The sequence below is a fragment of the Girardinichthys multiradiatus genome, chromosome 17 (genome assembly GCF_021462225.1).
Source record: "Girardinichthys multiradiatus isolate DD_20200921_A chromosome 17, DD_fGirMul_XY1, whole genome shotgun sequence".
NCBI lineage: Eukaryota > Metazoa > Chordata > Actinopteri > Cyprinodontiformes > Goodeidae > Girardinichthys > Girardinichthys multiradiatus.
Window position 1 is genome coordinate 24378898 of NC_061809.1, and position 14825 is coordinate 24393722.

At 38.0% G+C, this 14825-nt stretch overlaps 1 protein-coding gene across 1 annotated transcript in view; it reads right to left on the bottom strand.

Moving 5' to 3' along the window:
• chrm2a (cholinergic receptor, muscarinic 2a) overlaps window positions 1-14825 on the bottom strand; it is a 128644-nt gene that overhangs the window by 67872 nt on the left and 45947 nt on the right. Inside the window, exon 2 of the mRNA XM_047390383.1 lies at window positions 4035-4185. The gene's annotated coding sequence lies outside the window, so the exon portion shown is untranslated. The remainder of the gene's footprint in view (window positions 1-4034; window positions 4186-14825) is intronic.

A 14825-nucleotide genomic window follows, 5' to 3' on the forward strand; every position in this document is an offset into this window, starting at 1 on the left:
GAAACTGCACCCGAGGAGCCTAAAATGGCTTGTTAATTTGCTGGACTTTTCCACTTCCACTTTCCAACATGAGCAAGTAACACTTTTGAAATGTTTCCCTACTGGATATGTTTGGCTATTCCTACAATAAGTATAACAACAAATGTTATACCATCAACTGACAAATTAAAGCAGAACTTTGCGAGAGGTCCCAATTAACCTCCTGAGAGAAGGTAACAGAATGTTTGGTAGCCATTAACATTATTAGAATATCTTGTATGGGGAATAATAATGCACTCAAACTCATTCTAACAGCACTCAGGATGAAATAATGATACTAAAAACATCCATAGGCTGAGCGGTGAGCAAGTTTTCTTTTTATGAAAATATCTTAAAAAAAATATTTTCAGAGATTTAAACAATATTCTTCAGATCTTGGTCCTGCTGCATAGCCCAAGTGTACTTAAGCTTAAGGTCATTAAATTAGAATTAATTTAGTTATGCTGGACACTCCCAAGAAGGTTCCCCACTCTTCCATATTTCCTCCATTTCTCTCAGTGTGGTTCAGCTGAGTCCCGACGCCATAGAAATGGCACAGGGGGTTGGCCTACTTCATGCTGTCATACTGGCTGTTTCTTAGAAATTTCCTCAGGTCTGGCGCTAGTGAGATTAAAATGTGCTGCATATAAAATGTTGTTAATCCTGCCATAATCCTTGAGATTTTTATGTTATGCTGAAATTACTTTTTCTTTATAAAGTGCCTTGACACAATATTTATTGTGAACTAGTTCTAAATAAATGAACCGAATAGAAATTATTTATCAGTTTTTGTGTCCTCAATTTGGTTCATTCTTTAAATTTGATATATATTTTTAGTTATTGCTGTGTTTGACATTTACTCTGTGTTCATTTGTGTTTCTTGTAGGTCCAGTTCTCGTGTTTCGCAGTTACTCCCCTGTCTTCTTGCATTGTTTTCATACATTTGTCTCAAATTCCCTCAGCCTCTTAGCCTTGCTCTCCTCTCTGCTGGTATTCATCCAATTGATTAGACTCACCTGCCAATAGTTCCTACTAATCACCTCCCCAGCATTTTTAAGGCCAGTCGGTCTCTTAGTCCATGCTGGAATGTCTGCTTTAGATTCTTACTTTCTGGGACTTTAGAGTTTGGAGGTTTTTCTATTTATTTGTAAGGATTTGGACTTTTTTTGCAAAGACTTTGCTAGCATGCCTATTTGCATTTGGTTCACCCAAACTGCACAAACATGAAAATCACAGTCAGTCAATTTGGATTTCTAAATGCAGGTTAAAATGCTCAAAAACAGCATGAAATAAATTAATTCGACACTTTACTCTTAGCCTATCGTCCCCTTCCATTGAACTGGGCTGGGTCTCTTGACCACTCCTCAGCTCAGTGGATGGAAAATTGTCCAAGCTAGCATGAGATTCTCCTTCTCTCTAAGGAAGTACCAGCTCTTTTCATCTTGGCACAGGTTTTGGAGGTTCATTTGTTTCATTCTTTGGAACTGAATTGTAAGCAATGTGAAAATGTTTCCTACTAAAATACTGAATAATAACAATACAACCAAAATTGAAACAAGTGGATCAAACTTAGATTTCTTGGTTCGGTGTGTCTCGACTGGTCAGTCCATAATTGTCCATCTGGCTCTATCTTATCATTTCTCTTCATCATTCCTGCACTACTTACTCAGCTCTCACTTGAACACAGAAAAATGAGATTGCTTTTTCCACATCTACAAGGATAACCGTTAGAAGAGATATATTCAACAAATTTTTTTCTACATTTTGTTTAGAGAACAGGCCTTTTCAAAACACTAAGATAAGAATATGACTGTCTGAAGGCAGTGTTGTCCTTCAAGGTCTTACTTACACTGAAATGTTATTGGTAGAATAAAATATAATTAACTTTAAAGAGCATTTAAGTTGAATAAAATGTTTTCAACATTTTGTTATAATAGCTTTATATTCTTCACATTGCATTTAGACAATCTCAAGTGTCTTTAGAATTGAATTATTTAGTACAGCATATTGTAACCTGATGGCCTTTTCAATAGTGTTTTTCAACAGTCAGAAAAAAATAGTGTTTACATCTTTGTACTTATAAGTACAAGGGTTGGACAATGAAACTGAAACACCTGTCATTTTAGTGTGGGAGGTTTCATGGCTAAATTGGACCAGCCTGGTAGCCAGTCTTCATTGATTGCACATTGCACCAGTAAGAGCAGAGTGTGAAGGTTCAATTAGCAGGGTAAGAGCACAGTTTTGCTCAAAATATTGAAATGCACACAACATTATGGGTATCATACCAGAGTTCAAAAGAGGACAAATTGTTGGTGCACATCTTGCTGGCGCATCTGTGACCAAGACAGCAAGTCTTTGTGATGTATCAAGAGCCACGGTATCCAGGGTAATGTCAGCATACCACCAAGAAGGACGAACCACATCCAACAGGATTAACTGTGGATGCAAGAGGAAGCTGTCTGAAAGGGATGTTTGGGTGCTAACCCGGATTGTATCCAAAAAACATAAAACCACGGCTGCCCAAATCACGGCAGAATTAAATGTGCACCTCAACTCTCCTGTTTCCACCAGAACTGTCCGTCGGGAGCTACACAGGGTCAATATACACGGCTGGGCTGCTATAGCCAAACCTTTGGTCACTCATGCCAATGCCAAACGTCGGTTTCAATGGTGCAAGGAGCGCAAATCTTGGGCTGTGGACAATGTGAAACATGTATTGTTCTCTGATGAGTCCACCTTTACTGCTTTCCCCACATCCGGGAGAGTTATGGTGTGGAGAAGCCCCAAAGAAGCGTACCACCCAGACTGTTGCATGCCCAGAGTGAAGCATGGGGGTGGATCAGTGATGGTTTGGGCTGCCATATCATGGCATTCCCTTGGCCCAATACTTGTGCTAGATGGGCGCATCACTGCCAAGGACTACCGAACCATTCTTGAGGACCATGTACATCCAATGGTTCAAACATTGTATCCTGAAGGCGGTGCCGTGTATCAGGATGACAATGCACCAATACACACAGCAAGACTGGTGAAAGATTGGTTTGATGAACATGAAAGTGAAGTTGAACATCTCCCATGGCCTGCACAGTCAACAGATCTAAATATTATTGAGCCACTTTGGGGTGTTTTGGAGGAGCGAGTCAGGAAACGTTTTCCTCCATCAGTATCACGTAGTGACCTGGCCACTATCTTGCAAGAAGAATGGCTTAAAATCCCTCTGACCACTGTGTAGGACTTGTATATGTCATTCCCAAGACGAATTGACGCTGTATTGGCCGCAAAAGGAGGCCCTACACCATACTAATGAATTATTGTGGTCTAAAACCAGGTGTTTTGGTTTCATTGTCCAACCCCTGTATGTGACACTCTTAGAAATTTTGGTTTGACTCAACATGTTAAACAGTAAACGCACAAACAGGCTGTAAAGCCACAAACAACTGAGATGATGGATAGATAGATAGATAGATAGATAGATAGATAGATAGTAACTGAAAATCTTGCAATCAAAAACTGACAGTGCATTCTCACAGCAAGCTTTGTCTCTGTTTTATGAATATACAATATGTTTGAATTTCCAACTCACTTTTACATCTATTGATTAAGATGTCATTCACATATATTTGGGTAAGCACATAAAATAACTTTTAAGCACCAAAATGATGCCATAAACATGCTTCAATGACGAGTCTGGGAAGTCATCTAAGGGTTAGTGCACAAAACCGCAAAATAATAGTAATAAAAAAAACGTCTGAAGAAATAACCTACATGACACTTGATGTGTCAAGTTTACACACGTTATTGAAATTAATGTTGGGTCTTTACCCATTGTAGCAGAGATTAATCATCATCAAAGACATGATGTTGCTGTTTTAGAAAAAAATCTTAACTGTGTACACCTAATTGGGAAATGATTCACTTAGAAATAAAAAATGAGGTTGAGTTTATCTTTTATGGGACTTGGCTTGGTCTGAGTGTCATGAGTAAACACTCTGTTGCTGTGAAGTGTTTGTACTTACAAAGAGCATTAAGCAGTCCGCAGGGCTTTCTTGTGCTTCGCTGGCATATTCAGAGAGTCTGCACTGAGTGTAGCACCAAAGGGACTTTTCTCTGACAGAAGGAAACTATTGGCATATCTGGGTCCAGCTGCATGGTTAATAGCCATGGCCACTGTGAGAAAAAGAGATAAAGCAGCATGAGCAACGGATACATGGGCTTGAGTACTACCTTCATCAGCTCTTACTAACATTTAGATGAAAAGGTTAATACCAGTCTTAAATATCTTTTAAATAATAAACAGCCAGCAGATTGGTAATTCAGCCTGCTATAAACAGAAGAAATGACATGGGTTAAAGTAAGAAATTTTTGACAGGGCAACAATTTTAGTTGTATTAACTGTCTCACAGATGATCACAAAAAGAACTTCTTTTAAGAAACGTGGAACACAGCCATGCAAATACTCATTATTAATTACACTTTTCAAATCCATTCAACAGGGTTATTTCCACTTTTGCTATATATATTATATATACACTCACTGCTCAAAAAATAAAGGGAACATTTAAACAACACAATATAACTCCAAGTACATCAAACTTCTGTGAAATCAAACCATCCACTTAGGAAGTAACACTGATTGACAATCAATTTCACAGCTGTTGTGCAAATGGAATAGACAACAGGGGGAAATCTTTGGCGATTAGCAAGACACACTCAACAAAGGAGTGGTTCTGCAGGTGGGGACCACAGACCACTTCTCAGTATCTATGCTTTCTGGTTGATGTTTTGGTCACTTTTGAATGTTGGTGGTGCTTTCACACTCGTGGTAGCATGAGACGGACTCTACAACCCACACAAGTGGCTCAGGTAGTGCAGCTCATCCAGGATGGCACATCAATACCAGCTGTGGCAAGAAGGTTTGCTGTGTCTGTCAGCGTAGTGTCCAGAACCTAGAAGCGCTACCAGGAGACGTGGAGGAGGCCGTAGGACGGCAACAACCCAGCAGCAGGAGCACCGCCAGAGCCCTGCAAAATGACCTCCAGCAGGCCACAAATGTGCATATGTCTGCACAAACGGTTAGAAACCGACTCCATGAGGATGGTATGAGGGCCCGACGTCCACAAATGGGGATTGTGCTCAAAGCCCAACACCGTGCAGGACGTTTGGCATTTGCCAGAGAACACCAGGATTGGCAAATTTGCCACAGGCGCCCTCTGCTCTTCACAAATGAAAGCAGGTTCACACTGAGCACATGTGACAGACGCGACAGAGTCTGGATACACCGTGGAGAGCGATCTGCTGCCTGCAACATCCTTCAGCATGACCGGTTTGGCAGTGGGTCAGTAATGGTGTGGGGTGGCATTTCTTTGGAGGGCTGCACGGCCTCCATGTGCTCGCCAGAGGTAGCCTGACTGCCATTAGGTACCGAGATAAGATCCTCAGACCCCTTGTGAGACCATATGCTGGTGCGGTTGGCCTGGGTTCCTCCTAATGCAGGACAATGCTAGACCTCATGTGGCTGGAGTGTGTCAGCAGTTCCTGCAAGATAAAGACATTGAAGCTATGGACTGGCCGCTCGTTCCCCAGAGCTGAATCTGATTGAGCACATCTGGGACATCATATCTCACTCCAGCCACCAACGTCACGTTGCACCACAGACTGTCCAGGAGTTGGTGGATGCTTTAGTCCAGGTCTGGGAGGAGATCCCTCAGGAGACCGTCCGCCATCTCATCAGGAGATGCTCTTTGGTTTTGTTTTTGCATTACAGAATATACATATATACAATCTACAAATATACACATATATAAATACAAAGGTGCATTTGCAACATCTGTATGCTGTTGTTTTGTACTCTATTGAATGTTCAACAGAGAAACAGTCTGGGGGAAGAAACTCTCTCTGTGGCGGCTGGTTTTAGCGAACAGTGCTCTGTTCTGTAAGGACATTACATCAAAGTTGGATCAGCCTGTAGTGTGTTTTTCCACTTTAGTTTTGTGTGAGACTCCAAATCCAGGCCTCCGTTGGTTAATAAATTTGATTTCCATTGATGATTTTTGTGGGATTTTGTTGTCAGCACATTGAACTTTGTACAGAACTAAGTATTCAATGAGAGTATTTCATTCATTCAGATCTAGGATGTGTTATTTGAGTGTTCCCTTTATTTTTTGGAGCAGCGTATTTATTAACTTTAGCTTCGGCAATGCACGTACATGTACTACTTGCAGGTGCACATGCTCTGTGTGCACTTGCAGCTGTAAATAATCCACCTTGTCACCAAGGGGACTGTTTCAGACAAATAATCACACAGCACCATTACAAAGATTCTGCCTGGCCAATCTATCAAGCCTGAACAACTTGTTTAAATTTCTTCACATGTGGTAGAGAGAAAACTCAGCTTATTCAGGAAGATAATCTTTAATCCTTTTAACCATTCAGTCTGGAAGTTGGAGAGGAATCTTACTCATAAAGATGCCTTCCTGACACAAGCAAAGTATTATGCCACAGGGGTGGACTCTCTTGGGTGACTGATTTAATGTCTCTTGACTCCCACTAGCCAAATATAAGTACTAGAGGATCTCTTAAAACACAATTTCATATGCCTGTGTCACCACATGACCACAGTACATTATATTGACTGAGTCAGTGTGTCCATCATATTAATGCACTGATAATATATTTATTGTAGAGCTTTGACTTGTGGCCAAGGTTCATGGTAAGTGCACACCATGTATGATGAGAAACAGCAATCTAACTATTATCTCAGAGTGTTGCAACCCTCCATTTTGCCAGGGGAAGCTCTATCTGTTGTATTAAAGATGGCTTTAGTCATTTGCAGGAACAAAATAAATCTTAGACAAGTTTTTGACAGTTATTAAAAGAGTACTGTTAACAAGCTGATCCAGCATATGACGAGCAATAATAATTCTGTGTCACAGCTGCTTTTACAACTGTTGCAGAACTTGAGAGCTCTTTCAGTGAAAGACTGCTGCACCCTAAGTTCAAAAATTAGCATAATCGCAGGTCCTTCCTTCCAGCAGCTGTTAGACTTTATAACCATTACTGTTCCCAACAAACTCAGTACATGTTTACATCCCAGCTGTATGGCTACATGGTTTTTTTAATTTCTTGTTAATAGTCTGTTGTTTTTATGCAAACGTTTACATGCACATTCTAAGTATGCTACTTTTAGTAACTGTACAGGATTGTTCTTATTTTTATATTTTTTACTTTTTACCGTCGCACTGCACTAAGCCGGACTGTGCTGGTGAAAAGATCCACTGTTATGATAACAACGTCTCATGATATGTTATTCTGTGTTGGGACAGAAGATGTTGGCTCTTTACAAAGTGTAACTCACTAATGGGTCTAATCATAGAACAGAAAATTGAAGAAATCACACAGAGCACAAACAAAAACATGCCTGAATAATAGGAAAGGTATTGTAGAAAGTGACCACCAGCACGGTTTCAGGAAGTTAAAGACTCTGGCAAAGCTGTCAGGTTAAGCACATTCAGACTTTGAGGAACATCCCTTTAATCTCACATAGTTAGACTGCACATTGTTCAAATAATTTCCCCGTGGAGAAAATTTGCTCAATGATCTTTGTCTCTGGTGGACTAATTCATTTATTATTCCAAAGCTGCCAGTCTGATCAGATGCCACATAATCTTAAGTGTACTTCAGAGCTCTAATCATGTAAGAGGACGATGTAGAAGCTCCCAGCAATTCTGCTGCAAGATGATGAAAGTTATTCATAAAGTTTTAAGATTATGATAAACGCTTAAAAGATCTCATAGGTAGCTTTGGGTTTAAATCTCCTTTGCCCACCGACTGTTAATTCCCTCATGACCATATCTGCTCCATGTGTTGAGCCATACAGAACATTTACTCCTAATTCTTGTAGACTGATTGGCTGTTTGGTAGCACATCCTGAGATGAGTATCTTCTATGCTGTAAGCAGTGGATTTACTGTGGATTTAGTGTGTGTGTGTGTGTGTGTGTGTGTGATGTTAAGGAGAAAAAAAGATGAAGTTTAGAAAAAAAAAACAGCTCTTGAATGGCAGAGCCTGGCCCAAGCGTTAGTCTTTATCCACACTCTATCACCTTAATCTCCCCCGAGGAGGACCTCTGGGGAGAGAAAGTCTTATTTAATAAAGAGGCCAATCTGTACTGTAGACTATCATCACTAAGGAGCACTAAACGCTTGGTGAAAAGTATTGTCACAAACTTACTCAAAATGCTTTGTGCCTTAAACCTTTTAGAGAGACAGTAGATAAAGAAAACTGAGTGCAAGCAATGCTTCATTAGCTTTTTTGAGTTTGAACCAAAATCAAAAAAGAACATCTGATTTGGTCCAATACTACAAGCATTAATTGTTTTTTAAATATTTAATTAATTCAGATCATAACACATTGAAAAATCTTAGCTAGGGTCATTCTTTAACTGACATTATTGAGTGCGCCTATAAGGTTTTCTCCAAAACTAATGACACACAGAAAAATCACTTTATGACCTTTATAAACTTCAACAGAAATAAAAGATAAGAACAGATAATATTATTATATTAAGCTTGTTAGGAAGACTTGTTAAGACCACTTGAGATGCTGCTTGAAGCTGGTAAGAAAGGGTCATTATCAACTGTGAAACAAGTCCTGTACAGACATGGCAGGGGGGATTTGGAGAGGAAGAAGCTATTAGTCCAAAGGTAAAGTAAAATGGCAGATTACAGTTCGGACAAAGATCTTAATATGTGGAGAAAAATCTTAATATTTGTAGACATGTCCGGGGTCTGATGGAATGTTTGACAGTAATGACCGTTTTTACATTTGGGAGAAAATGGGGGCAGCTTGGAAGCCTAAGAACACAATACCAATTGTGAAGCACATGGGGTAGCACCTCATAACATAGATATCATATGGAAAAAAAGAAGTATAAATATTGAAGCCACATCTTAAGATATCACCCAGACAGTTAGAGCTTAGGTGCAAATCGGTCTTCCAAATGAAAAATGACCCTTAGCTTATTGCCAAAACAGTTACAAATGGGCATAAGGACAACAAAGTAAATCTTTAGCCCTGATCTCAGTCCCATAGAAATTGTGTGGTGTGTGCAAGGCAGCCTACAAACCCTTATTTTTGAAGGCCAAAGGGACAAACGTCCTGCATACTACAGTGAGAAACATGTGGAAACGTATCCCCCAAAACAATCCATTAAGTCTATTATTAAAGGCAATTCAACCTTAAGCAATAGTGATGGATCCTAAAGCAGAGTAATAAATGCCTTATTGAGGTTTAAAAGAGAAACGTGGGCGAGTCTGCCGCAAATTACATCAATGTAGTCAAGAAAAGAGAGAAAAAATGCTGTTATGATTCTTTTCCCCATGAAACAGAAGACTGGATGTATTTCTCAAAAGAAAACCTTATCCTTTTATCTAGGTTTAGACATTAAAAAGTAAATTTTTCAACAACCCAAACACAAAAATTGTTGCAGTGTGACAATCTTGAAACTCAGTTGTTATTAATGGAAAGGATTACTAGATTTTTATCATGTTTATAGAGTTTTGAACAGCATTCATCTAGTTTTGGATCAGTTTGAAGCCAGTTTTAATTTAAAGATGTATTTTTCAAAGTAGGTAAAGATGTTAACTGGTGGAATGAATAGTCTGTACAATTATAAAGAATAGTCTCATCAGATAAAGGTATACTTCATTATTGTATAATAAAGGTGTCATGTTTTTACAAACAGAATTAGCCCAATGACTGAACCCTTGGGACTCTTGGAAATGGAAAAAAGGGGCAAATTTTGAGGAAAGATAGATAAGCATTGATTATTTTGTTTTCAGACATTTACATCTAAAGCTGTTGCACAAATTAGAAAATAAAACTGAAAATAATTTCAAACTCCTGCAAATAATATATTTGCTTTATTCTGTTGCTGTTTGATTTGTTTGAAAATTGTTTTATTTTGTGCTTTTCTTCTATAATTGGTAGATTCTTTTTGGAGATTTTTTCACTCAGACGTTCTCTTCGACCGTTTTAAGAGATGAGCCAATGCACAAAAGTACACATAAAAGCTGAAACGTCTCTTTTGTTTCATAGTCCCCCTCTGTCATACCCAGATATTTTTAAGTGCTGTCAAAAAAAAGAATTGTCCTTGGAGTTCCATTAGTTTTTGAGAGGTCAAAATCCCATTATTATTATTTAGACATGCTTAGAAACTGTAAAAATTAGTTAGTTTTTAACAGGAAAGACTGTTTGATTGTGCTGTATAAGCTCAAAAATGAAGAGCTTTGACTTTGCTCCAACAGTTGATAAAATCTTCTTTACAAATATACATAAATGCTTCCGAGCTTGTTGTTTGTAACAGGTTATTGTCAGTCTTAATTATTTTCAGTTGACATCTGAGCTGTGGATCTCTGCACCTATTTTAGACATTTCATCGGCAACTTAGCTGCTTCTAAGATGAATGCTTTCCTTGTGCGACTTGTGAGTTTAGATGGAGGGCTGTGTCTTAATTGTGCCATACCGTTTCCATTTTGGCATGGTGGATTGAACAGTAATATGTGAGGTCTTTTTTGGAAAGTTTGGAATTTTATTTTATAATCCTATTTTAAACCTCTCCACTATCTTCACCCTGACCTGTTTGGTGTCTTTATTTGTCTTCATGGTGCTGCTTATTCACTAATGTTCTCTAACAAACCACTGAGGTCTTTATAAAACGGTTGCATGTAACAGTTACATGTGAACTGAGAAAAGAATTGCACACAGATTGAATCTTTTTACTAATTGAGTGACTTCTGAAGGCAGCTGGTTAAACAGAATTTTGTTCAGGGGTATCAGAGTAAAGGGAGCAAAATATATTGACATAACGCACTTTTCAGTTTTTAATTTGTAAAGACAAATATGTAATCATCCTTACACTTCTCAGTAATCTGTTACTTTCTGTGTTAAACCACTTATTTGTGAAAAAATGTTTCAAGGGACATTTGCAAAGTCTTTTATTTTTGTAGAGTTAGTTGGCTTAAAATATTACTCCATCTGCATTTCATTAGTTGTCAAATTAGCTAACATCTAATAAAAAGTGAGGCCAAATAGATTATATTAGTGGATCATTATTTTCAGCCATTTATCAACAGTAGTCAAATTCATAAGTGCATGTATACAAATCTAAGATTAATTTATATTTGTAGACATTTTAATGAATATGTGTCACTTTTGGTCAGCAGTGCATAAAAATCTAACACAACTCCATTAAGTAGAGAACTGAGCAGAAGGATGTGTCATGCAGGTGATGGAAAATGAGGAAAGGTGCTCGCTTGCTATATTTGATATCCACAGAGATGAAACCAGTCCTTTTTTTTTTCACATATCCCTACTTCACCTCAGAATACTCTTCTGTGAAATTGCTGTTTTATCTCTGATGACTTCTGCATCTCTCAAGGATCTCCTGAAGAGTGCTGTTTTAACCATCTAATAACAAAAACATGTTCACAATGCTATGAACTGTAGAAAGCGCTTTGGAGAGAGCTCATCGAGAGCATGGGCAATGACTTCTAGTGTTTCCATTTTTAAAACTCCAAAGGGAATGTCTGTAATGCAGTTTCCTAGTACTTTGTGTCTCTTGACTGCAACTGCTTCGGGGCCCCCCACCCTTCAACTGTGGGCCGCTGCTTTATTGCAACATCAGCATCATGCCAAGAGGCAGGATGGGTTGCTTATACAAGTCTGAACCTGGTCATAGATCTCAGCGGACATCTCTTCTGGCTTTTCATTATCTGTTCCCAGCGAACATCCCAGCAGGGGGACATGTGTCTGGATAAAAAATCTTGATTATGTAACTGTCTGAAAGGCTGCCTATGTAAGAGTCGATGCATCAATGCTCTGCTGCCTCTGGCTCTCTTTAGAGTATCTGAGACTTATGGATCCAATATAGGAGACTGATCTATGGACATGATCTTCTAGTATATATCATTTTCTAACAAGAAATCAAAATACTAACACATTCATGGACAAGTGTCAAACCTATTAAATCCTTACCTTGACAATTGTGGCTATCACTTCTATTTTCAGTGGGCTTTTGCTCAGATAACCACATATTTGAGAGTCACCAGCTCTCTGCAAACTCTAAGATGCTCTGAACTATGCACATATGAATTCACAACTCCAAATGAGCAAGAGACAAAGAGGGATCAGTGGATCTGTTTAACCTTAGGTCAGAGCAACAAGGAATTAAAACAAGTTGTTTTGCTATACACATTGTCTGTTTTCCTCCTGTCCATTCCCCCGAGCAGTACTGTACAGTGTGTCCCAGCATACCGCAGCTCAGAGCTTACAAGTCTAAGTATTCTGCCTTAAATGGGAGAAACTTTTCACAATTTTCACAATTCAAAACTGATAAGGTGACGTTATGTGTACTGGCCATTCTTTTAAATCTGGAATGTGTTACTCCATACCTATGTCATTGTGTTCATATCCATTGATGTTTTTTTCACATTTTGTCATGTTATATCTACAAATGTTCATGTTTTTTTTGGGAATTTATGTGACAGACCAACAGAAAGTTATGTAAAGTTGGGCCTTTGGAAAACATGGATTTAACCCCTTAATTATGGCTGTATGTTTACGGTTGCTATCATGCAAGAAGGTGAACTTCTTCCCCAGTTTTAAATCTTCTGCAGCCTTTAGCTGCATTCCTTCCAGGATTTGTTTCAATTTAGCTTCATCAACCCTCCTCTTAACTCGTTCCCCACAGCATGATTCTACTCCCACCACCACCATGTTTTAATATTTGGATGGTTATGTCTGTAAATTATTTTGAAATCCATTTACCTTTTTTTTTCCTTCTACTGTCATGATCATAAGTTGTTTTGTTTTGTTTGTCCTTTGGTTTTATTGTGTCTTTACATCTCTGTTTGGTTCCAATCATATTTAGTTTCTACTCTCAGCCACTGCCTCCATAATCAGCTTCATTTGGTCCACCTGCTTTATGCCAATTAGTCTCCCTGTCTCTCCTGCGTGTGGCACCATACATACTTTTCAATTCTGTTGGTTCCGCACTGGTTTATTTTGTTCTGTTTATGCCAAGCCTACTCATGATCATGTCTGTGTTTTGCTCACTCTCCATGCCTTGTTCTTCTTGCGCCTGCCTGTAAATTTTTACCATTAATTTATTAAACATTTTCTACTCACCACGCAGCCTCTGCCTGCCTGTCTGCACTTGGGTCCCACTCCAAGAACACTTCCTGACATCTACTTAACATTTATGCACAAGTTCAAGCATAAATTCCAACCAAAACACAATGATGCTTGTGCTTGTAATATGAAAAAAAATGTAAAGTTCATTCAATATGATTACTCTTTGTAGGTCCATTTAAGTAAAAGTTCAAACCATTTTTTTCTGAGTTGTGAATGTTATTACATCCTTGATTAAAATGGTGCTTCTCACACTTTACTTTTCTCTTGAGAAGAAAAGAATATCATCATGTCATAAAACAGACTTGCAGTATCAGCTGTGATAAATTACTTTTGGAACCTCAGAGGTAAAACAAAAACTGAGTATACAAGACAAGTGGATTCTACACTAAATTGAGAAGCAGAGTTTAATGTTCATTTTATCCTAGCTAAGTTTGAACATTTAAACAGAAACAAAAACGGTTGAAAATAAAATTACAATTATATTATATATACATGTAGTCCAATTGTATTTAAGGACATATCAGTTTTAGGGCTTTTAATTGATGACTTTTAATAATTGAAAGTATTCTCTGATGCACACAGAAGCAAAAAAACATTTAGCAGACACAGCAAACAAGTTTACAGTTAAATGTTCAGAGCAGTAATAGTGGCATGTGTCACTAAACCTTAAATAAACTGTCCATTAAACTATGTTGTTTTCATTGGATATTTGCTCACAACTTGGTTAGTTTTAGGGAGAAACCTTAAATGCATACCTTTCAACATAAAAGAGAGTGGTGGACATTTTGACTTGGGATGGTTAAGATTGCACTAAGTTTAATTTAATTTGGTTTATTTATATAGCACCAAATTACAACAGATATTTCGTGAAACATTTACAAACAGCTCAAGCTCTTACACAGTTAGAATCTAATTTCGTCCACATTCTGTTCAGAGCAATTCAATTCATATCATTTAAATCATAGAGTCACATTCATATCCAACTACATATTATGAATCCTTTTCTACTGTAGAATAGTGGCAAAATACCGTGGTGATAGGCGAATTTATTGCAGTGGTGTATAAATCTTAAGGTTGCTCAACTAGAATAAAGCTTGTCTGCAGATGTTTGGTAGCATTGTCCGTTTCTAACCGGATGCCTACAGTTAAGTTTGTAATGCAGCCAGCAATTCAATGCAAAGAAAGTATTTTTTGTTATTTAAAGTTCTCAATACAATATCGGCACTTTGTACTTAAATAATATTAGCTAATGCTAACAGAGAACATATAAATTATCTACTAACATGGTGACATGCTGTTGAAACAGTTTTTTGTTCAAAACACAGTTGGGTAGCAAAAAAACTGTGGAAAAACTTTTTGTTTCAGCTAATCAATATTAAGGCCCGTACCTTTTTGCTTAAGATGAGAGGATTCTTCTGATTTTCTTCGAGTTTTTTTTAGCAGTTGGTACCTTCCGATCAACTCAGCGTGAGAGTAGTGTACTTTAACTTCACTAAATCGAACTGTATGGATTACAGAAATGAATTGTACTAGAATCAGTTGGACTAACCTGAGCTGATTTTGGATAAAATAGGTTTTTGAATAAAATCAAAATCACTTGGGCCTGTTTCTCTTAAA